This window comes from Rhipicephalus microplus, chromosome 7, assembly GCF_043290135.1.
Source record: "Rhipicephalus microplus isolate Deutch F79 chromosome 7, USDA_Rmic, whole genome shotgun sequence".
NCBI lineage: Eukaryota > Metazoa > Arthropoda > Arachnida > Ixodida > Ixodidae > Rhipicephalus > Rhipicephalus microplus.
The window spans coordinates 83,873,310-83,899,350 of NC_134706.1; positions in this window are offsets into that span (position 1 = coordinate 83,873,310).

Below are 26,041 nucleotides of genomic sequence, written 5' to 3' on the forward strand. Positions count from 1 at the left end.
TTGCGATAAGATCATGTAAAATTTGAGACGAGAAAAATAAATCGTGGTGATTTATACGGTTCAGGTGAGCCTCGGTGAGAGATTACGCACATGCGCACAACACGAACGAAATATTCGCACCTTCACGGCAACGAAATATGAGCGCACAAAGCTTGAAGCCAGTAATTTTCGTGAAGAGAGGGTGAGAAATTTTATCAGCCTGTGGCGAAGAAGAACAAAAGAATGATAAAATTGGCTCATAAAAGATGGCGGGCTTATGCGATTGGCTCATTATCGTGAAATGCTTTACTGAACCCATCTCCTCCGTTTATTCGGTGCATATAATGGTACTCTTTGATTCATCGTGGAACCATACGGCTAAACTTTAATTGCAGCTCTAATTCACGGGTCGACAGAGAAGAAAATAAACCAGCATTATTGATAAATGCTGGTACATTTGGCTTTATGTGTTTTTCATTCACTCCCCAGCTCACCGTTCTATTGGTTGTATTGTATACACTGTCATTGCTCAAATCTTCTCCGACCTTCTAGCAGGTTACCCGAATGAACTGGCCATCCACTAGACAAACCATAAAAGCACTAAAAATAAAAAAGCCAGAAAAGCCAGTTCAATTTTGTACGAGCATGTTTTCTCGCACGCGCGCAGGGATAGAGAAATTTTTGTCAGTCGGGCCCTATTTCGCTGCGTGCTAAATACGGGTTTTATGTTCAGAGCAGTTTAGGGTCCCAGCGTGTCCTATATGCTGACGTCATCACCTGGCGTGACGCACACGTAGCCAACTGCAGCAAACTTGGTGCGCGCTCGCGCCCAAAAACAGCCTCCTTCATCTTGTTTTTCGAACGCCTCAGGGATGATATTAAATGCGGACAATGTTATGATGGCTAGAAAAGCGCGGCAACAAAAACAACGTATTAAAAAAATTAAAAGAAGAAGCAAGCGAGAAGCTTAGAGAAAGAAAGAAAAGAAAGAATACAAAGAAAAATAGAAATAGTGAGAACACACGCAGAAACAAACTGGCGAAGAGAACGAGAAAAGAAGACGGAGGGAAAGAAGAGGAAAACGGAAGAGAAGGCCAAAAAATTTATATAACCAATTCTTGTTCGATCCCCCGAGTGTGTATTAGCCATGGGTGAGGCTTCAACCTCATCATCATCATCTGCATACTTACTTCAGGCTTCACACCACGAGCTGATGCTGCCTTCATTTCAGTTATTCCTCATAAGTGTTTAGAATAAACTATGAACACTTTTAAGTGCTGTAGGCGCTCTACTATGGGAGAGACTTAAGCTGTCTCCCGGTTAACTACGGCGAAGGAATCATTACAGCGGCCAAGTGAAAGTGTACGATGCATCTTGTGCATGTCCAAACAGTTGTATTTACATGATGTTCCAATGAGCTTTAAGGTTCACAACACAACTTGAATTATTCTGCGTGCTTATCAAATAAACTCCACTTAATACTGTACCTTTATACGTCATCATTTCCCTTTTCCGATCCTTTATGTGTTACGCTTTCATTTATTTATTGTTTATGAGGAGCAAATAAATATGTGTTTCTGCGTAGATATTTGTGCATAATTCTGCGATTGAAGGGCAGACGCTACTCGAAATGAATATTTTTATGTAGCCTAGGGCAACAAATGTTTCTTTTTTTCGGTTTATTTAGGTTTTCATGCTGTTTTCAAATATGTATTTAGTTTTCATAATAAATTACATAGTTTTCATTTTGCACCCTGGTATGGTGTAAAATATAGCTCTCTTCAGACACGCTTTTTATACCACTAAAATTTTATGTTTATTGCTTAATTAATAATGGCTCATATTAGTTTACATTTACTGTACCGTGCAAATAACTAACAAAAAGAGTGTATAAAACGTTTTATTTAACAAGCGAGATTGTAATGTGAGAAGCTGGAATATGCTCAGCTCATACTAGCTGGTTGTTTACCTTAAGCTCGTAATAATTCTGTAAGTGGTATCATGTTTCAAAGGACGTAACTGAACTCTTCACGTGTGAAGAAATGAGTGCGAAGATTTTCATTCCTATCTGTCTACAAGAAGCAGCCTAAATTTGATGTGCAAACTGAAGAATTTGCCTAAAAATTCTGTTTTAAGAAAAGTACATTTTAAACTTGAAAGAGCCAGTGCATCTGTGTGGCTAACATAAAAATTAAAGAAAAAGTTCTTCTCTCGGGAGAACTTGGCAAGTGGTTTTTTGAGCATGTGGTTTTGGTTAAGTCGTCATGAGAAATTGGAATGACAACAAGCCAGATGACAAGTTTCAGGAGACTCAAGACAAAAAGTTATCTTTAGTTTTAAAAAGCTACATTGTGATCCTAAAGGCAATTTTTAACCTGCAACAATTTTAACTACGTCCTCGATTCTTTGTCATGGAAATAGAGAAGCTAAACTAGAGAAAGGAAGAAAACAGAAAAAAAGTGCATGTTCTTTTAGAAACGCTTGTTTTTCGTATGGCATATCCCCTTTGCAAGGTTTGCGCCTTCCTCACTCGAGGTAGTGTCACAGTGTGTCATGTTGATGGTGGCAGACATATATGTAATGTCCACCGTTTGCACAATTACAAAAAAAATATAACGCTTTCTTACAGTGCGTTGTATTTACGACGACCACTCACTGAGCATGGGAGGTATCTTGCGCCTTGCGGAGCCATGCGTGAGGTTGACGTGTTACTACTACAATAGGGAATTATTAGTCAATGGGTAAGCATCTCCACTGATACCATTAACAATTCAGGTACTCAAAGGAATGAAGCTTAAATTACTTGGTCTGCGTGATGTATTGATGACTTATGTCATTGAATTTTACCATTTGTGTCATCTCTGGGATAGTGAAGATTATTAAGGAACGTATTCGTTTTCAGATTTCACGCGGAAGGCACAGGAGCACCATGGCGAACGAAAGAAAAACACGTCTTCTTTCGTGCAGCCACCTAAAACATTTTTAAAAATTTATTTGACTCGATGTAAAATGTATGCCCTCTTTTCCTTTTGCGCGCTTATGGGGATGTCAGCATAAAAATTAAAATGATTTTCAATTTCATTAAACCGCAAAGCGGATAACAATAAGCGCACAAGTAACCTTGCTTTCCACAAAGTTATTGATTCTTGAAGTGGGTCGAAAAAAAAAAAACTTTAACAAACACTCCAGGCTGAGCTACATCGCTTCGGTGCCGCTAAATGGACGTTCTAAGGCTATACGGAATACATATTTACGCGTGCACAATGGTTACTGGTGTTATTCACTTTACTGTGAATAAAATCAAACTGACACTTTAGACGCAATTTCGCCGTAGCTGACAGCATCTGTATCACTTTGTTCTGTATAATTTCAAGCTTGCCAAAACATTCCCCCAACAGTCATAGGTTCTACGCAAGACTAAGAGCAGACCAGGGCAGCAGACGATCTACGCTGCAGCAGAGAACTGTCGCCACACCCACTGTTTTCTTCTTAAAAATTATATATACACTCTCGGCTAGTTTCTGCAGTTGGATGACTGATATATATATATATATATATATATATATATATATATATATATATATATATATATATATATATATATATATATATATATATATATATATATATATATATATATCCGCAAAGAAGAACAATTCAGAAAATGTTTTAATATTACCATGTTTTCAGCTTTTCTAGCGAGCTGCCGTGAATGGCTCACTCGGCGTCCCACCTGTGACGTGTACATTCCCCTACGATACGATACGTGGTCGCACGCATTAGCTTATCTTGCGGTGGAGGAGATGTATACGTCTTGGGCTTTCACCGGAACGATTCGCGTTGTAGTTACAGGGCGCACGAAGGTCACTTTACTCGCTGCACTCTCTCTGGTTGCGAAAAAAGCACGCAGAGCACTGCGAAGTAACAACTGTGACACTATTTCGTCCTTTGTGCACCTGGGCGTATAGGAACCCCAAGCAATGATTAGTAGCGCTGCGGCTCTGGACAGGCAGTGCCATTTCTGAAAAGAAAATTGGAAACTGCGGATACAGGTCGCAAGTTTTCTTTTCTCTCCGTCGCGCTGCCGCTCGCATCCGTGCACGCGCCAAGCTCTCACGCTGCACTTGCAGTGCCTCGCAGTGTACTACTTGAAAAAAAAACCTCCCAGCTGGACAGGCACTTCGAAAATCGAACGCGATGAAAGAAGCACAGTTCTCTAATCACCCCCTTTACATTTGGTGGAGGTGCGGGTTACCACACCCTCTGCACCCTGGAACTGCAATCCCGCACACTGCCACAGACCATATAAGCCAAGGTTCCCCAACAGGCACCAGATCTCGCGGCCGCCGACTGCCCCGGCCCCGTTCACTAGCGAGACCCCCGATATTTTCGGAAATGGAAGATCAGGACGTCGAAGACAGGCTGTCGTCTTACGAAAAAGTCAGTGGACCAGACAAGTGGGATGACGCTGCTAAGTTGGGCACCGTAAAATTTCATCTTGCTAGTGTGAGGAAGATGTGGTATGCATACCAACGCATCCGTGTTGAAAAAGTGGTTCATTTTCAAGCAGGCAATATCCTCTGCTTTTGGTCGCCCTGCCGGGCGGAAGTTGCGCTCCGTACAACGCCTGCTTACTCGGGCAGAAGAACTAGGTGAAACGTTTACCACTTATATCGAGGGCATATTCAATCTCTGCAGGTGCGTCGATACCACAAGGAGCGAAAGTTACAAAATCCAGCACATTATATAAGCGAAGAAGTAATAAAATGGATAGAGGCTTACTTATGAATGCGTCAACAGACTTTAAGAATTGAAAACTATGCTTGAAGACCACTACGCCTGTACTGAGGCGTACCCCAAGGATCTGTTTTAGGAACAATTCTTGTTGGGACATTTGATAATAATATATGTTCAATAGTTAAGGCACCTATTAAAATGAAACTGTTTGCAGATGGCTTCTTGATTTATTCCCCATTGACTAGTGAAAGTGAGCAAATTAATCTGAACAGGCACTTGCAGGCATTCGATTAGTGGTGTCAAAAAATGGGACATAGAGATAAACCACAGCAAGACAACATTCAGGCATGTTCACTCAGGGGAGCAGGAACTGCCATTCCTGTATCACATCGGAAATCAACCTTCAAATAATCCCGCTTGTTTCAAATACCTAGGAGTTAGTATTATGCACACGTTATAACTAACACATATAACTAACATCTGTTCTTAGGCGAAAAAAAACTTTATTTCCCCAAGAGAAAACTGGAACGTGCCACACCAGACGTAAAACAAACTGCTTACAAAACATTCATTAGACTAGTCTTAAAGTACGCTAGTATGTCTGGTCACCTCACCAGAAGGTTCTGAAGACTAAAATTGAGAGAATACAAAAATTAGCAGTCCGTTTCGTATGTGGTAAATACCGACGCACACACTTCGTCAAGGCATTGTTAGAGTACTGTGAGCTTGAATTTTTAGAACATGGTAGACGCAAACAATGCCTCCTATTTCTTTCAAGATTATAAGTGGGGAAACAAAATAAATGAGCACTTGTTTTCTTATTTTACTTGGTATAATCACTGCTGTTTGTTCCTTCTTTTTTTGATGCCGATTATTCATCCTTTATTCCTATGTGCCATTGAATACTGCTTTATTGTGTGCATGTTATGCATATGTGACAACGTACCTGTGATGACCCCAAGTGTTGAACACTGACACCTTCCCTGTAATGACCCCAAGTGTTTGACAGTGTTAAATAAATAAAAATAAATAAAATGAAGGGTGTCGACGACGACGTGTTTCAAATGCTTTTTGTTAAGTCTCCTGGCACGATGTCCGAAGTGGTAATTCTGGGCCATAGCTATGACGAACTGCCACGACAAAGAGCTCTCACACGTCGTCTATCTCAATCTATACAGCCACTCACTCTATTAGACGTTGTGCCTGACCCATTCACAGAATTCTCTCACAAATGAAAGACTTCGTGCGTGAGGAGATCGCATGTCAGCTTGCTCTCCTGCCGTTTGTTCAGCGCCTAGAGCTCCCGCAGCAACAGCGTGTGCGACCACCGACCCCGTTAGTCCCCATGCTCCGACATGATGCTCAGAACCAGATTGCTGAGGCTATACCGATGCCCTTTCAGCAGCACGTTGTCGCTGCGCTTCTTACTTACGCTGAGGCAGTAAAGGGGCGGCAGCTACACCAGCCCTCGCCATTCGAAGGACTGCCCCACTCTTACTGAGTCGTCCGTCGCATGGTCTCCTCCCATGGCTACCACAGCCTCGACTCAGCCGTACAACGCGCGGGCGGCGCTCCTCGTGGCAAATGCCTGGCGAACACGCGCAACCAGCCGATCTGTTTTACATGTGGCGGCCCTGGCCACATCGTTCGATAATGCCATCGTCGCGTGCTAGGCTACACAGACGTGCGATCACAGAACAATTACATGGACCGACACCCTTCTCGCTACAAAAGTCCGGATCCTCAGCCAAGCGCGTTTTCACGTGACTATCCGGCAACTTCGTCTCGTCGCTCACCTTCACCCAATCGTCGCTCCTGGTCACCCATGCGTCAACGACCAATCCCTGAAAATGAGGGAAACTAGCCGTCGCAGTTCAGGAGGCAAAAACTGCGCTATAGAAACATTCAAGTCTTTGAACTTTGCCGTACACTGTTGAAGTTTTTTTGTAGACGGCACCAATGCACACGCTCTTGTAGATACCAGTGCCGCCGTGTCCATTACAGACGCTGAACTTTGCCGCAAGCTTCCAAAAGTGACCCCGCCGCTTGATATGACGTGCTTACGTGCAGCGAATGGAGGACATGTTCGGCCTATAGCCGCCTGCACTGCCCGACTCACCTTCGTGGAGAAGCACTATACATTGTTGAGTTTATCGTCCTTTCATCTTGTCTTCATGACATCATACTTGGCTGGGATTTCATATATCGCGTAATCACGCCTTTATATATTGCACCCGATCCAAACTTGATTGGCTCGCGTTGTTCGACCAGTCCCATACGAGCACACGCATCAAGCCGCACACAAGCTAGTTGTCAGAGAAGACACAAAAATTCCGCCGACAACAGCTGTTCTGCTCTCTCTGTTTTCCGACGGCTTGTGTGATGAAGTAGCATTCTTTGAGCCATCAAGCCTCCTTCTAAGCAACAAGCCATTATGCAACTGTACATCTGAATACACACGGTCCTGCAACTTCCCTGAACGCTATCTTTTAGAAAGCGTCGTCTCTGCAGAGCTCCAGCGAGAAAAGTAAAATGAACAAGGCTTGAACAATTGTCATTTCCGTAGTATTGGTAACAAGGACAGCGCTGCGCCACCGCGTTGTTGATTCTGCTAATCTCACTGATGACGCTGTAACCATAATTCCCAATCCGATACCAGCGCTTAGTAAGAGTATAACCTCAAGACTCAACTAATGTTCGTACGAATTTTTATTGCGCCCGCACAGAATTCACTAATTTTTTTGAAGTGCTCCTTCAGCATTCTAAGAACTAGGCTTCATTAAGGTTAGACGAAAGTTTTACTGCGTTATCAATCCAAAACATTTGAAGCAACAAGAGAGGACTGTCGTACTGAGTCATCGGAGGTATACGCATCACTTCCACTCTACGTCTGACAGCGCCCATGAGTCTTTTGCGCGACGGTAGAAAGTGAGTGCAACTTCTTCGAAATGAAGAGATCTGGTTCACAGGAAAGTACTCGGGACAGTAAAGGAAGGACCGTGCGACCGTTTTTCCTCCACCTGAGTCGCGATCGTCGGCCGCTTTTACTCTCAATATTTGAGCAGCTTGTCGTTTTCATTCACACACAAAGCGTTCGGCGCGTATAGGTATGTTAGCACTCTTGAATTTTACGTGGAACGTTTTAGTGACGGTGACGTCTGCGGAAGTGGCTTAAGTACACCTTGAATTCCCCTATAACTGATATCTAAATCGCAGAAGCAGGCTAGTTTGCCGTGCACATATGGTTTTCTTAGTGGTAATGTTTATTCGAAGACCCAAGATTGTGTTGCCTTGCGCTTGCCGCAATATAAGCCCAGCATAAAAGAAGTCTGGGCTTGAGGCGAAGTTCGTTTATGTGTTACATATGTATGTTTTCAAATATTTCTGTGACTACAACTTTAATGATTACAAAGTTTGCTTTACTTTTTTTTTTCACTTTTCTCTTGCAGATGTCCTCCACCTCCGAACTCAACCGATCCAGATGATCCACCATACGCAATGTACTGGCCTCATTGTTGCAATAAAAGTGCCACGTAACCTATGTCGATTGACGCGATCTGCGTGACATACGCCTATAACTTTACATTCCTCCCACTTTTTTGTGATTCCTGGGATAATGATATATTATAATATAATATCCATTTTCTGGTGACTTAGCTAGCTCGGTGTTGCTTCTGACAACGTTAAGTGATATTTTACGCAGTGTAATATTGATGACGTTGATGTGACTCACTGACCATCACTCACTCGCAATGACATCACTCTTTGATGGAGTGTTGCGATAATTACCATGAAAATTTAGTGCAGCTGCGATTTCAAAACGTCGTGGCCACCATACGGTGCCTAATTGCGTATTATTCGCGCGGTCCCGTCACGTGCGAAGTTTCACAAGGCTAGGAGAACGAAGGAAAGAAGCGGTTTATTCGAGCATAAAGAGACGCTATATCAGCAAACATTGCGAGAGCAACGCTTAGCGCCCAGCGGAAGGAAACGCCTTCCGGTGCACCAGCTTTTCTTTGAGAGGATTACGCATCGCCGCTACACAGCGAACTGGGCGCCACAAGCACGCTGTTCGTGTACCTTTTGCTAGCGGCCAGCTGCTTCGCACTGAACAATGTTCTGTGACATTGACGAATGTTACTGGGAATATTTGTTTGCATATTGGAATTACTGGTGTTTTACTATGTACCTGCATCGTTAGTTACAAAAACAGGGCTAAAGCATTTTTTTTCGGAGACGCCCCATGCGATCAGTAGTAGTTGTAAGATCCCCATTAAATGAAAACTATACCTCAGAATGGACGTCCAGATCTTAGCCATTCTGGAAATGAGTATCTATAACTTCTTTTTTTAATCTGGAGTGAAATTCCTTTCAGAAATGACCTGAATATTACATATGCGAAAGGCATTCTTTAAAATTACAAGATTAGGTGTCATTTTGATAAAACTGTCTCCACCCTTCACCCCCTCCCCCTCCCTCCGTTTCCATTTTCACTATCCCTGCTCCAGCATCCCGTGCCAGAACCCTGTCTCACCACCTGTGCCTGCGCGAGCACCTGCTCGACCCTGTGCAAGCTAGCCTTAGGGAGCCGCGCAGACAGTTCCTCAGTATCCCACGTCTTGCCGACTTCGAATGCTCCTAGCAGTAGCATAAGGCTGCTTTTGTTTTAAAGAAAGCTGTATTTTGTTACAATGAAACTACAATGCAGAAGTCTCACTGGCACAGGGTGACGCAAAGCTTGCAAGCGCAAGGTGTCCCACTTGACAGAAATGTCTAAGCACTCGGAGCTTAGCAGATCCCTGTGCTCACACACTTTGTTTAGAACCCTTCCAAACTTCACAAACCTTTGCAAACTTCCCGTCCTCACCTACTCTCCAAATCTTGCATTCCTCAAGCAACTTGAAGGCTTTAGCGGGCTTTATTATGGTTAATGATATAGTATTAGAAGACATGTTTTAGAGAAATGCTGGTGCTGGCATCGCCACCGAATTTGGTTGTTCTATGCGAAAAATTCGCATTGTCTTTGAGCGAAAATTCAATAAATATGCCAATAAGCCATAAGAATCTTCATTCCGATTAGGAATACAACCCAAAACTTCTGCATGGCAAGTCCTACACGCTTCACGTCAGAATTTTCATTGCGCTATCCCAGCTTATAATCTACAGAAAAAATTAAATATCTGAGTAGTTTACCATATGAGCGCACCTCTGATCCACTCCTCAAGTTACCACACTGCCCCATGATTAACCTCGACTCAATAATGTCCTCAGAGCCGTCGGTGAGCTGACATTTCAGAAATCAGCGATAGAAACATGCCTTAATCTTCCTTTTCCGAGAGGCGCAGTCACACAAATGATACTGCTAAGGAAACTACGGGAAACATGCAGCGCCTACAGGTGGCGCAGCAGTTAACTAAGGCGCCAGCGCCACGAGCACCCACTTGCGGCCAGTTCAGTTTCAACTGGCGTACTGGTAATCGTAGTCTCTCCGTTTGCTATACACCCGCGCTGTATGAGAGAGCTTGTCCGTGAAGGTGACATACTTGATAAAATGAGAAAGTTAGCAGTGCGTGATTTTTACGCCTCAAACAGAGAGGAAAAGATGGGTGATGGTGATGAATAAAACTTAATTTTGGTCCAGAGAAGAGGCGGGGAGACCCCGCGCCACCGGGCTGATCCCCCGTATAGGGACCATGAAGCCAAGTTTGGCGGCCCGTTCATGGGCACTCTGCACGGCCAGGGTTTGAGAATTATACAGAATCAATCATGTTTCTGATATGGCAGAGAGCACTCATATGTGCGACAGAGCGTTCCAAAAGGGCGATTTGTGCAGCCGGCCAGTATAAACCTTGAAGCATAGGCCAGCACTATCGATGTTTTTACGCATTCTTTATTTTTTTATGCTTACTGTTCGCGATACCTTACTATGCTGTAGTTCAGATCCGTCTGTAGATGTTGCTCTGGCTGCACGAGCGCTTGTGTAAGATCGTAAAGTTCTAGCTTTGCACATTTATCTCAGCTGTCACTTAGCCCACGAGAATGGCGTGGCGCGGGTTCGCTTCCACGCACGATGCTTTGAAGGGCAAGGCAGTGCATAGGGAGTAAGTTATCGCATTCTGGTGGTCTGCGACGCATTTAATCAGACAAGCAAAGCTTCTTCGTTGCTGCTTTTGTTTGCAAACTGTGCCGCTAGACGAACCGCAGCATGGCGGAAATACAGCAACATCGCACGAGGGAAAATGGTTGGATCTGTGGACTGCTTTCTGCCAACGAAATGTAGACTGCAAAGTTGTGATCGTTTTGCAGGCAGTTACTCAGTTACGTCAACACCAAATATATCGGTTAACTTCCGTGGAGCGCAAATTCGCAGCAAACTATAGCGATAGCACGTACTTTAGAAAGGTGCTCGTGGGATAACCTACTTTACGTGGCATACACTATATATAATCCGCCGTTCCTGTCGGTTCCTGAAGCACGGTGGCAGTGGACAACTGAGAAGCTTTCTCCCACGACGGTATAGTTCTTACAGCTATCGCTACAGTTTACGGCACAGCAATTCATACGCGGCATCGCAAGGCACCGCTAACAGCCTACCTCGACTCCACTTATGGGTGGGCTGCTGCGCAGAGTATACACCACAAGCTTTTGCTCACTCCCGCCCCGCAGTGGCACCGGCTCTTCGCACGTTTTTATGACCTACTAGCAGGGCATCTTTGCCAGATATGGGTCCGTTTATCTAAGATTGGGCGAAGAACCACAGTCTGTTAACGAAAGCATTGCGACTCTCTTCTGCTATACATATATGGTTCGATTAGGGCGCGCTGGAATACGTACAAAATCGTGCGGCTAGGTTTGTTGTTTCAGACTATTCTTATCACAGCGTCACCGAACACAAGTCATGTCTTCATCTTCATACCCTTGAGAAGCGCCGCAAAACTGCAAGATTATGTCTTTTCCATAAGTTCTATCACCTTCTCCGTTTACCATTTCTCCATATAATATAACTCAGACACATGCAGCTAGCGCTAGAGATAGGAACACTGCACGTATGTAAATTATTTTAATTGTGATGTATCCTAACGTGTATTGAAGCGCACAAAAGAGCGAATACTCTTTTTTTTTTCATTGTATGATCTACCAGGCGCAAAGAAATGTCAGGGTAGTTTTTTAGCCCTATTAAGCACATGCCGAGTTTAGGTTGCAATTTTATAGTGTAAATATTGATACATTGAGCACTTGCAGCTGTGAAATACTTTCCTAAAACTCTATTATGGTTTTCACAACTGAAATAATATCTCTGTGGAGTTACCAATACATCGTAGCCCTTCTTAGGCTACGTACTCACGGATACTCTCACTGCCACAACTGGTAGTTTTTTTTTTTTTATGACGAGCTCGTCACAGTTCGCACAAAAATTTTGTTGATGGTACTACAAGCTTCTTGGCAAACCATGATGCCCGCGTAATTTCTTACAAAATGGAGTATTTCATGCTTCTTGATTTGTTCACCTTCGAACTATTGCCACGAGGTATATCATGACGGCGTAGGGTGATAATTCACTAGACTGTTTTACTAAACAATTTAAGAAATTCTGGCCACCACTTGCGACGCCTTGGTTAACTCAACTTTTATTAGGCCCCAAGACACGGTGAGGCGACCACACCAGTGCCATGCACTCCAGTCAAGCCGACTTCACCCTGTCAATGAAGAAGACGACAGTACATAGTAATGAACATGTGTGAAGAGCAATAAAGTGTTCAATCAACACCCGCATTAATATAGACGCCACAAAGTGTCTAAATTATGGTAAATTCTTATACATATAGTTTAAAATTTGTCCATAGATCACGATGAATCTTTTATATGCGTCTGAGGGAAAAGCTTGCAATTGTAAATTTAAACGCAATAGGCATCATACCGATGTTTATGTTGAGCTCAGAACGACCTTCAGCACACCAATAGCAATGCGACAAAGAACAATAATATAACAATCTAGTCTCTGGAAAACCTGCTAGCTACTCGTGCAAGAAACAAGTGATCTTGGAGAGCAGAAAGTTTTCTTATTTGCTGTAAGAACCTGATCGAAGTAGCATGACTTTGGTTATTGTCGATATAAAGCCGCGTGAAATTCTGTTTGTTGTGAGTGACATGGCACTTGCTAAATCACCGGGTCTCAACAAAAGTCTTTTCTTGTTATAAAACACAGTATTGACATATTGAACCAAAAAATCATAAGCACGTGTTTCTATATTCGACACCACGGTAATATGTGTTGTGGAAAGACAACAATACAAACCAATAGACTATCAAGTCATTTGATGATGGATATCGGGGTTTACCGTCCCTAAACCACTACATATGAACAAGAGACATGCCGTAGTAGAGGGCTCCGGAAATTTCTACCACCTGGGTTTCTTTAACGTGCACCCAAATATGAGCACATGGGCCTGCAGCATTTTCGCCTCCATCGAAAATGCAGCCGCCACAGCCGAGATTCGACGCCGCGACCTGCACAGGTCAGCAGCCGGTTACCTTAGCCACTGAACCACCGTGGCGGGGCACAATCAAGTCAAGTAAAATACTTCTTTTATGCTGTATTTTAATGTATATTATAAACCAGTAAGATATATCTTTTCAATTTTTAGAAATATGATATAGATGCAAAGCAAGTGGACGAAACACGTCATCGTCGCCAAAAAAAAAAAACGCTTTGTAGAATGCTGACTGAATGCGGCCAATCCACTGCACAGCCGACCAATACTGCCTTCGGATTTCTAATTGGCTAGTCACTGGAAGTACTTCAGCTGATCGAGCAGCGAAGCTGATTGTCTAGTGTTGGTAGTGCCTGTTTAAGGGTACTTGAGGTGCATGTTCAGTCATGGTCAAACGTTAGAGTTGCGTGCCTAATAGCTATACGCTGAGCAGCCTATTCAACAGTGTTCAGAAGAGAACGAAGTCTTTTTTTGCTTGCTTAAGTTCATTTGGCCAGACGTGGGTGCTGGATATTGGGAATTATCAGTGACCGCTATAATATTTGAGTATGAGTATTCACTGATACACTCACTTTAAAAATATCTCAACTTCCTGACGCATGTTCTGAATTGCAACCGACACTATGCCACTACACCAAGAAGAAAAAAGTGCATTGAGTTTTCCGACAAATACTATTTAGCTAAAATATTACTGTTCTTACTTCGATAACTGCAATTTATGCACAGGAGTTAGGATAATATGGGGGATTATTGGGGGTTCAGCAAAAAAGAACATTGACTGTCAACGGGTAAGAGTGACCATTCTAAAATACGCTGCTTGAATTGTTAACTGCACCAATGTTACGACAATAGCCATATCCTCCTTCAGGATTTCAGTTCACGCTGTTTTATCATACCAATTTTGTATCGCTTTATGGACAACTAAAGCAATTATACCAGGAAATGTTCTTTTAACCGACATGATAGGCATGGCTGAAAACGTAGCAAGGCTGAATACAATCTCAGTAAACAGTCCATTATTTCTATATCACGAGGTTGCCACAGAGAATAAACTGAATTCGCACAAAAGGTGCGTTGCTTAGGGTAGTTCCATGTGTGCAGTGGCAAACCATTTCGGCCCAGGCAGCAATCGCAAGCTGTTTTTTTGTTAATAGTGGTCTAGATAAGCTCTTCCCACACTGACCACCTTTGACACCACCATGGACATTGGAGAAACTGTCACATACAAAACACTTTTCATAACGTTGTAATGTTACCGAATGCTCCATGCTTGAAAATCCCCACACTAAGATTATAGATATTTTTTTCTTCAGTTTCCAAAGTCCTCTACATTTGTTCCAAGCCAAGCGCAGTCTGTTAGTACCCTTTTTCGTAAACTAGTGAGGTGCTCATTGTTTAGAAGGGGAGTTCATATTTAGAAACAGCCTTATTATTCAGTTCTCTTGCTCTTATGCGTGAAAAATATGTTGTGTAGCCTAGCCACAAGAGGTAAGTCTTCCGGGAGCTTCATCAGAAGCAGTCGGTTGCGTAAAAGCAGTGTTTTGCACGTGCATGGCGCTTGTCGAATAAATAGGAGCCTTGCTATGCGTGTTTTTATTCTTGAAGACTTCGGTGACACGCTCTCACTCTCAACGAGGCCTTCGTGAAAGGTACGATTTAACTCAGTGTCCCGTGACTGACTCTTTGAAAAGGTTATTTCGGGTCTCATTGCTTAAAGATCTTCAACGCTTCACGTATTCGGGATGAGCATCTCAGCTTGCTGTACCCTCAAACACTTTGAAATAGAACCTTGCTATCATGCACTACGCTGTTGGTAAGCCCACTCAAACGAGGTATTGTTCTGTTCATAAATATAAAATACCTCTCCTCTCTATCTGTTTTAAACGGTGAGATTTTTCGGTCTCTGCGACAGTGTGTACTAGTGGTGGGGCTCTGTAATGCGAAGATTATTCCTTGGGGAGCGTCGTTCACAGTTTTTCTTCGAGTACGTGCCAGAAATCTTGGGCATACTAGTTCGCAATGATCAACTAAAAGTGAAAAAATAAGAATTCCACGCGCAAACGCGTGTATATCACGGACAGAGGAAGAAACGAAGACACGGAGAAATAAAGAGTCAACAAAGAAAGAGAGAATAGAGAACGAAAAAAGAAATATATGAGAGAAAGAAGAGATTTAGCTAGAGAGAAAGAAAATTGGCAGATCTTACGTACAGTGGGAATCGATGATATGTGAAGCACGAATAAGAAAGGTTCATATGTCCCTTTAAAATAAGCACACCGTTACGAGGGGGGGGGGGGTAAATGATGCCGTACATGACTTCCGTGTCATGATTATCACGTTTGGATGTGTCGTTTACCTTCGTCATCTATTCACGTCGCGGGATACCAAGTTTAGTATTATATGTGGAGCTAGTGAAACGGCCGTGAGCCCGCTATTACCGTGGCATGTTGTCATGTTCTTACATGACACGCGTGTCAGGATTATCATGTTTGCACCAGTCATATATTTCGTCATCCATTGACGTCACCTAACACCGAATTCGGTATATGTGGAGCTAGCAAAACGGCCTCGAGCGCATCATGAAGTGCCCAATTATATACTCCAATGTAGTGTTGACGCACGTCCACACTAGGCACAGCGATGCTACGTTAGCAAAACGCGAGCACTGTATAGTCTGACGCCAGGCGCGACCGACGCGACCAGCGCCCGTCGGCGCGGCCCGACGGCAACCGGCGCGAAATTCGCGCCGATGTGTTACCCAGACAACACTGCGTCTCCCTCTTGTCGAGACGGAGGGACGCCGGACGCGCTGAAACACGCGTGCGTCAAAGCAACGCAGCACGGCGCGTGCCTGCGAGTATATCGCAGGACCGGTGCCTAGCTTGGCAACGCGAGGGAGCACGCGCACCGCGTCCTGTCGAAGTGTATTGGCACCTTGACTGCGGCATCTGGTCATGTTCTCACATGACACGCACCTCATAATTATATTTGCACTAGTTACATACATTCGTCATCCATTGACGTCACCTAATACCAAATTAGGCATATGTGAAGCTAGGGAAATGGCCGCGAGCGCATCATGAGTGTGGTATGTATACTCATGTTACATGACAACCATGTCGTGATTATCATGTTTGGATGTGTCATTTACCTATGTCATCCGTTCGCGTCGCGTACTACCGAGTTCTGTACATCGGAAGCTAGCATCATTAGCGTAGCTTTTAATCATATTGTTACATGACACGCATCTCGTATTTATCACGTTTGCACCAGTGTCATACCTTTGTCATCCAGTCACGTCCCTTAAGGCCAAATTTGTAATAAGTGAAGCTAGGGAAACGGCCGCCAGCGCATCATGAGCGTGGCATGTAGTCATGTTGTTAGATGACACGCATGTCATTATTTTTATTTTAAAGTCTGTTGCTTGTGTTAGGCATGCAATAATGCCATACCATACCAGTTTTGCAACATGACATGTGAACGAAACCACCGCAAGAGCTGCAGGACCATGAAATGTAAAAAAATACATTCATAACGTGAATGTCATGATTTTTATGGCATGTCTAGCCATATATGTTCTTCATACGGTTACGTTATGCCATACCAAGTTTGGTATCGATACCATTATCGAAATGGCCAGGAGAGCTAAAAGTCTTAGGTGGCTAGATAGATAGGTAGATACGCTCAAAACCGCTGAAGTTCGCTAAGAAATGCTTCGCAACTAAAAGAAATGCTTTGTGAGAGACATTTGCTTAGGTGAACAGGAAGGAAATGGGCATGACCATGCCTAACAATGTAACGCTACTATCTTCACATTTCAACTACCCTTCGCGAATTTAAGCCAGCGAAACCACTGAAGCTTTTTTATTTTATTTCGGAGATTCATACAGATAGCGATAGTTTTGTGAAACGAAGTAGGAAAATTCAAGTGAACCCAACCAATAACACTATGCAGTCACTCCCACAAATAAGTCCAGATTCCAGTGTGGCATTTATCTTGCCAGAATTCCAAAAGTCCCTGTATAAACACAGATGCTGGCCACAAAAACTCGCAAGCCAATAGCTCTGCCCAAAACTAATGACATCCGACACATGTTTGGCACTCCTTTTAAATGCGAAGCATTTCTTAGCGAACTTCGGTGACTTTGAGCGTATCTATCTATCTATCTATCTATCTATCTATCTATCTATCTATCTATCTATCTATCTATCTATCTATCTATCTATCTCGCCGCCTATGACTTTTAGCTCTCCTGGTCGTTTCTATGATGTAATCGATACCAAACTTGGTATGGAATAACATGACTGTATTAAAACACATTTCAATTGTCATAACATGAAAATCATATGTATGTCATGAATGTCATGATTTACATTTCATGGCCCTGTAGCTCTTGCGGTGGTTTCGTTCGTATGGCATGTTGCAAAACTGGTATGGTATGACACGATTGCATGGTGAACACAAGCGACATACCCTAACATGAAAATCATGCCATGCGTGTCATGTAACACTATGACTACATGCCACGCTCGTGATGCGTTCGCGGCTGTTTCACTAGCGTCACATAAACCAAATTTGGTATCACAGTACGTGAATGAATGCCGAAGGTATGTGACTGGTGCAAACATGATAATCATGAGTTGTGTGTCATGTAACAACATGACTACATAACATGATCATGACGCGCTGGCGGCCGTTTTGGCTAGCTTCACTTATAAGAAATTTGGTATTACGGGGCGTGAATAGATGACGAAGGTATGATACTGGTGCAAGCATGATAAACATGAGATGCGTGTCTTGTGAGAACATGACTACATGCCACAGCCAAGGCACCAATACCTTTCGACGTGACGCGGTGCGCGTGCCCACCGGCGGTCATTTCTTTGAGACACGCCGGCGTTGCCACGCCAGGCACTGGTCCTGCCATATACTCGCAGGCACGCGCCACGCTGCGTTGCTTTGATGCATGCGTGTTTCAGAGCGTCCGGCGTCCCTCCGTCACGAAAGGAGGGAGACGCAGTGTTGTCTGGGTAACGCATCGGCGTGAAATGCAGCATTTCGCATATCGCACCGGTTGCCGTCGGGCCGACGGACGCTGGTTGCGCCTGGTGTCAGACTATAGAGTGCTCGCGTTTTGCTAACGTAGCGTCGCTGTGCAGAGTGTGTGCGTGCGTCAACGCTTCATTGGAGTATATAACTGGACCCTTCATGATGCGCTCGTTGCCGTTTTGCTAGCTCCAAATATACAGATTTTGTGTTACGATACGTTAATTGTTGACGAAATATATGACTGGTGCAAACATGATAATCCTGACACGCGTGTCATGTAAGAACATGACAACATGCCACGCTCATAGCGTGCTCGCGGCCGTTTTGCTAGCTCCACATATACTAAATTTGGTATCACGTGACGTGAATAGATCACGAAAGTAAACAACGCATCCAAACATGATAATAGTGGCACTGAAGTCATGTACGGCACCATTTACCACCACCTCGCAACGTTGTGCTGATTTTAAAGTGACATATCAACATTGCTCATTCGTGCTTCGCATATCATCGATCCCCACTGTACGTAGGATCTGCGGAGTTTTTCTTTGTCTTTGTTCTTGGATAGCACTGTCTTTCTAAGGAGCCTTGAAAAAACGCCTGTGTGGATTTGAACCCGACTTCTATCCTCACTACAGCAAATAAGTAACGTATTAAATCACAAATACTTCCTTAAAAATGAAATTTGTTACAGAGGTGAACTACAGCCCCAGAAAAATAACCGAGTAATTATAGAAATAAATCTATTAGTTTTCTGAAACTTTCCTCCACACTTTTATTGCCCAAGTGTACTCAAGCTACAACAAATTACAGTAGCCTCCGTGCTGGAGAGTATGCCGGAAGCTTTCGTGAAGACTGGGAGGCTTACTGGGGCTACTGTAACACAGTGTTACACATTGTTAGCTTTCAATAGAAGTTCTTTTTCAAAGTTCTCGTTACTCAATCTTGAACTTTTCCTTCTTAAGAGTTCAGCTGCCACACTGAAAATTTTCTCAAGTCATAGGCATATGGTATGGGGCGGTATGGTAACGTCTAAATGACGTTTCGTACGGAATTGTAGTTGCCTCGTGCTTCGACGCTAGCGTCCATGTCCGCTTTGAAGCATTGCGCTTGGCTGCTGCTGCCGTTCGGGTAAGGCATTGCAGAGAAGACGAAGAAAGAGGTGGAAATATTTGCTCTGTTGGGACACCAACGTTGTCTTCCTACAAAGCAACATGGTAACTGCTTTAAAGACTGCATGATTACTACTTGATTTTGTATAGAAGTGATTAATACCGGTACTCAATTACAAGAAAAAAATTGTGCTATTATGTACAAGGTAACGGTTTCGCAAAATGAATTGATTCTAATCTAAAATAGCAAAATGTATATTTGATGAAAGTAATCGCTTGCAATGCATCAGGCACAACTCTAGCTAAAGAGTACAATTTCGCTACACATCATTTCATTGTTATTAAGGAGTAACCAACCCACAAAACTTAGTGAAATGAAAAACGACACGTACCGCCAATAAAGAAAAACTAAGGACAGAACAGAAAGGGCCTCATTCACAAATAAATTTATTTTCAGAGAATCAATGACATACATAGCCGTAGCAGCAATGCACGCACACAACACCTCAAAAGGTTATGAATTTCGTGTCTTACAACACGAAATTCATACCCATTTCTTCAAAGGTATCCAATAACATCAAGGGCGAACGGGTGCCGCTATAAAGAGCTTCGCCCTGTGCTCGTGTTCCCTCGTTGTCGTCGTTAGCGTCTCAGGGCGTCCCTAGGCTGGCGGACGCCCGTAATGGCAAGCCAGCCCCCGAAGAAGGCGCTAGCCTTCGACGTAGTCGTCCCCGAGGGGACTAGTCCCGAAGACGTCGTTGACGCGACGTCTTCAATAGTAGGAATCGAAGAGGTCTAATGTGTACAGCACTTTGGAGGCCGGAATTACCAAGTCACCGTTAACAGTGAGGCCATTCTGGCTCAAATCGTCGACGCATCCCACCTCATCATCAGAGGAGAGCGCGTTGCTGTCGTACCCTTGGGACCCCAAGTCACTCAAGCCACCGTTCTGTTCCTGCCGTGCCGCGTCCCCAGAGAGGTCCTCGTGCAAGCATTGTCTCCTTACGGGAAGGTACTGCACATCAGCAGAGGACTCATGGGGTCGCGCCCAATAGTGACCACTGGGACGCGATTTGTCCGGATGGAAATGAAGACATCGTCGCCGGTGCCCAACTACCTGAAGGTCACTGGCCATCGAGTGACCTGTGTCTATAAAGGGATCCAGGGAGTGTGCCGTCGATGTGGAGACAGTGGGAACTTCCGCATGAATTGCACAGCTCCGTTTTGTGGAAGGTGCGGCGTTTACGGCCACGACGGGAAGGGCTGCTCCCTGCCGTGTCGCCGTTGTGATGACCCGCATGCCACCGTCACCTGCACCATCAGGCCGTCGTATTCTGAGGCGGCCTCCAATGATTACCCGCCTCTTCAATCAGGCAAGAATAAGGACGTCGTATCATTGACGCCAGGCCCGGATATTTGCCAGGACGAAGTTGGGTGCATCACAACGCCACACCAGACGCCACACCAAACGCCCACAGCGTCTCCAGCCAGCCCCGACCAGGCAGCCCCTCAAGGTGCGGATGATCCATCTAGCGGCCCGCGACCAGTGGTGGTTCCCACAGAACCACAGGTCCGAGCCCTCACCAGAGGAGGCACCACTCGGCGAACGCGTCGCAGATGCTGACGTGATATCTGTTGCTCACCCCATGGCTGCCAAGTCCTCTGTTAGTCCTTTTATCATTGAAGAGACTTTGTCCCAAGGTGAGGAGGTTTCCATCAACGAGGACTCTAGCAGTACTAGGAGTGACATGGCCCTGCAGATAGACACCGACAGCACTCCTAGCGAGATCAGCCGGGACAGTTTTGATGAATTCGTGCCATCTTCACTCAAAAGCCTCGGCACCAAGCGCCACCGAATATCCAGCAGCGACTCGTAGGCCCCCAGCAGAGACAGAAGTCCCCTGCGGACTTCGATGTGGCCCCGGAAGCCCCACGATTCCGGTGGGTCACCTGGTCGTAAGAAGTGATTGAGCTGCTTGCGGGGCACCCGCTCCCGCGTCTGTGAGTACTGTGAGCCTAGTATCCAAATTTGTCTTTATTGTATACGATGGCTACCGCATTGAATATTATTTTTTTCAACGTAAAAGGTTTTCGCAGTCCGGTAAAGCAGGCCGAGGTGATTAGTGTAGCCCGTGCTGCAAATTGTGTTGTTTTATGCCTGAATAAAACTAATTTCTGTTCACTGTCCGACGTTAGGGCTTTTAAACAAAAGTTTAACTTAGATTGAGTGAAACAACTTTATTCGGTCCACAATAGACGCGAGTAAACTCAGCGTCACCTGGCTAGGCCCACTCGGGGATCATCAGGTTAAACCTGATGGTACCCGAGTGGGGGCCCTCTGGACGGCCAGGATTTGAGAGGTCTGGTCCTGGGCCTTAATGAGTCGCTTCATTTCCTCTTTAACTTAGATTGCTATTTTTCTTTCGCTACAACTCGTTTTAAGGGAGTAGGCATCATTATATTTAATCGGGCTTTATTGATGGGTCACCATGTTGTTTATGACGGCGTCGGTAGAATTATTGCTTTAGATTGTACCTACTTTTCTTTTCGAATGAGGATACTATGTGTCTATACGCCTGCACAAACTGGACAGTCTAATGATTTTTTTTCGAAATTGGATGTTTTTTTTCAAGATGGTCGTCATGTAATTCTGATGGGAGACTTTAATTGTGTGCTAAATACGCGATGCACTGTACAAGGTCCTGGCTGGGGTTGGTCTGCTTGGAATTCACGTGAGCTGCGACGCCTTGTCCAGCCATTTTCATTGCTGGATGCGCATAATGTCATGCACGGGAATACTTTTGTTTGGACATGGCGCCGCGGACACGCCTCCAGCAGACTCGACCGGGCTTATATTCCACATGCTTTAGAGACGTTTGTCTCCGACTTACGTGTCCCGCCCATCCCACCTTCGCCTGTGTACATCTCTGACCATCGTCCGATTCTCTTAGAACTAAAAATTCCATTTTCTTTTTTGGAGAAACCATGGCGTCTTGATGTTCGCGTCCTCCAGGACGCGTGCTCTCGGTCAAATTTGTCCCGAGCAATACGCGTGTCAATCATGGGTCTGATTCATTTGATTGGGATGCGCTTAAAACCCAGTGGCGCCTGCACTGCTCAGTTGAAGGGCGTTCCCTTCGTCGTCGCGTTTCTGAGGAGCTGGCCGATACTGCAGTGAAGTTACGCATCGCCTTTCGCGCTGAAACGCCGTCTCCCCTGATGCGAGCTTGGCAACATGAATTACGTGAACGCTTCCAGCGTTTGATTGCCACCTCGTCTCTGGCGGCGGCTGCATGGCATTGTAGGCACAATCCTTGTGCCCACCCCGAGGTGCTACGCTATGCGAGGCAATCGTGTTTCCGGCAGTCACAATCACCTGTTTTTACGACCACGCAGACACCACCTACACAGCCGCTTCCTACGCGTGATCGATCTCTCTTTCTGGCGCATTTTGAAGAGCTGTCATGTTCAGCCATGCGGACAAACTGTGATATTGCCACCCACACGTAGTGGGTCGACTGTAAGAGCGGCTCTACCATCTGGAGGAAAGAAAGAAGATCGCGGGCCTCTTCTCGACTCCATTTAGATAACTTCCGACCTTTCGACTAGACCGTCCATCGAGAGGTGGGGGTCTAGCTCTCTTCATTAATAATAGAATTAGTATGAAAGTCAAATGCTCATACACACATATATCGCCAGAATGCGAAATTTTGGCAGTAGACATTACACTGCCCAACTGCACTCCTTTCACTTTAGCTAATATGTATTTTCCGGATGGAGTTCAAGACACACGAAGTTTAGATCTAGCTACAAAATCGTGGTGCAAAGACAAAGTTTTAGTTGGAGACTTTAATTCCCACCACACGAGTTGGGGTTTTAGAACTGATCTGAGTGGAAAACGCTTGTGGGAGTGGACAATGGCTAATGACCTGACGTGCCTCAACGTCAGAACCCCCACATTTATTCGTAATCACTCTAGGTCGACCTTAGATTTAAGTTTTGTCAGTTCAGCCATTATTACTACTTCTTGGAAAGCGCTGGACTGTGGCACCAACAGTGACCATTTACCGATAAATTTTGAAATTTCTTGCGCGATAATTCCATCTTGTTCAAATGTAAGAGTATTTGTAAATTACACTAAATTTAAGAATGATCTGAAGTCAGCATTGGCTTTTCACTCGGAAGAGAGCGATGATAAAAAAGCACTGAAAATAAACGCAGTCATTAAAAGATCCTACATAAGAGCCGAATTTACTGTTGAATTCACAAAAAGAGTATATAGCCGTTGGTGGAAGGATGAATGTACAAGAGAGTACCGACGACGTCAGGCAGCTTGGAAGCAGCTCTTACATAATCAATCCCCCCAAAACTGGGCCGATTATAAATTCATTGTTGCGGGCTTTAAAAGAACGGTAGCTCAAGCTAAACAAGAATATGACAGAAGACATTATGAATACCCGTCGAAGCCAAAACTTATGAAAGCACTGTTCAGATATATGAGAGCTCGGAAAATCTTGCCATCACCAGTTAATGTAGCTTGTGATATTCTGTCGGCACAAGAAATGACCACTACCTTAGAGGCAATCGGTAAAGGTCTGGAAAGCAGATTCACTTCAGTAGTGCCAAACAACTGGCACAAGTCTACAACGAAATCTGACTTTGAAGAAGTGACACAGACGGAAGTATCCAACGTGATTAAACATTTACCCTTGTGCATCTCCTGGCCCAGATGGAATCACAGTACCCATGATTAAAATTCTGTTCAATTTATTGCCTCGAGACGTCGCCAATGTTATTAACTACTCCTTAAGAAACTCATGGGTGCCGCAGGATTGGGGGATAGCAAAGGTGATTCCTATACTAAAAAATCCGGGTGTAGGATTAACAGTCGATAATACCAGACCAATCTCTCTAACATCTAACATGGTCAAACTAGTAGAGAGGGCCCTACATAGCCGAGTAAGTATCTGGATGGCAGAAAATTTAGTATTAAAACTGAACCAAATCGGCTTTCGTAGTGATTTCTCTATTTGGTGTGCCCATGCTGATTTAGAGAGCCGAATACAGCTCGCGCGTAAAAGAAGGCAATACGCTGCTTTAGTAACGCTTGACATAGCCAAGGCGTATGACAGTGTGGAGCATTTCATATTGTTAAATACGCTAGAGAGATTGAACTTCCCACAATATTTTATTGAGTGGGTGGCAGAATTCTTAAAATCAAGAGAATTCTACTGCGTCAAGGATGGATGCTTCTCATCTAGATATAAACAAACGCGCGGAGTTCCCCAAGGAGCAGTCTTATCTCCAATATTATTTAATGCTTTAATGAGCACAATTCCAACAGATCAAGAAGTTACTGTCTACGTTTATGCTGATGACATCGCACTCTTCGCTGCTGACTGTGGTATTTACTCCTTACAACTTAAATTACAAAGATATATTAACATGTTGGAAATTTGGTTGCAGTCGATTTCGTTATCGTTAAATGTCAACAAAAGTGCGCTCATGGCGTTTCCGCTTGCAGAACAAATTTCAATTTCAATTCTATATAAACAGGAACCCATCCAGCAAGTACACTCTATAAAATATTTGGGAATCATTTATAATGACAAACTTAACTGGAGTCCACACATAGAGTATATAACAACCAAAGCACAGCGGGCTTCAAGCTTACTACACAAGCTAAGTAAGCGGAAATATGGCTTACGGAGGCGCACCTTGATAACGTTGTATAAGATTTATATGAGCCCCATCATGGAATTCGGCTGCATATTATTCTCGGGCGGCCCTGCTTATAAAATGAAACCTCTAGTTGTCTTGGAGCGAGAACCATTGCGAATGTGTCTGGGACTCCCTAGATTTGTGGCTATCAACGTACTGTACCTCCTAGGAAGCACGCCTGCCTACACTACTTTGTCGATTTCGAATTTTGACCGTACAAGCATTTTTAAAGTTTTATAGCTTACCGGCAAGAAGATCTCAATATGCTTTTATCGCAAACCCAGACGCCTTCTTTCTTGCTCATTGGCCACGGTTTCACACACCTCAGATAATGTTTGTACAAAAGAATCTACAAAGTATAAATGTGAACATTAGAAATGTAATTGAGAATAATGACTCGAATGGTCATGTTATTATTGAATATGAAGATATATTCCCCAAAACGCCAAATTACAATCTCTCAAATTTTTAAATAACATATTATTAGATTACTTGGAACATGCAGAAACTAAAAATATAATAGCCACAGATGCTTCCGTAAATAATCAAAAGGCAGGTGTAGGCATTGCCTCTGATTCGCTTGACTGGTCCTTTTCAGTGGGACTGCCTGATTTTACTCCAGTTTTTGAAGCGGAGCTCTTGGCGATTATTTTAGCTCTTCGAAAACTTCCATCAAATCAAAACAACGCAGTCATAATGACGGATTCTCTTTCAGTTTGTGCAGCTCTGACAGCTTCAGATAACTCTCGAATTCTAAGCACATTCAAAACATTAGTACCCCCGCAGTTGAGACTCCTGAGATTCCTGGGTTCCGGGACACTGTGGATTAAGATTAAATGAATTGGCCGATTCCTTATCACGAGCCGCACTTGATGGGCCAGTTTTGTCCATACTGCCAGATGTTGAATATATCACGGCAGTAAGATATCAAAAATCAGCAATCTCCACTG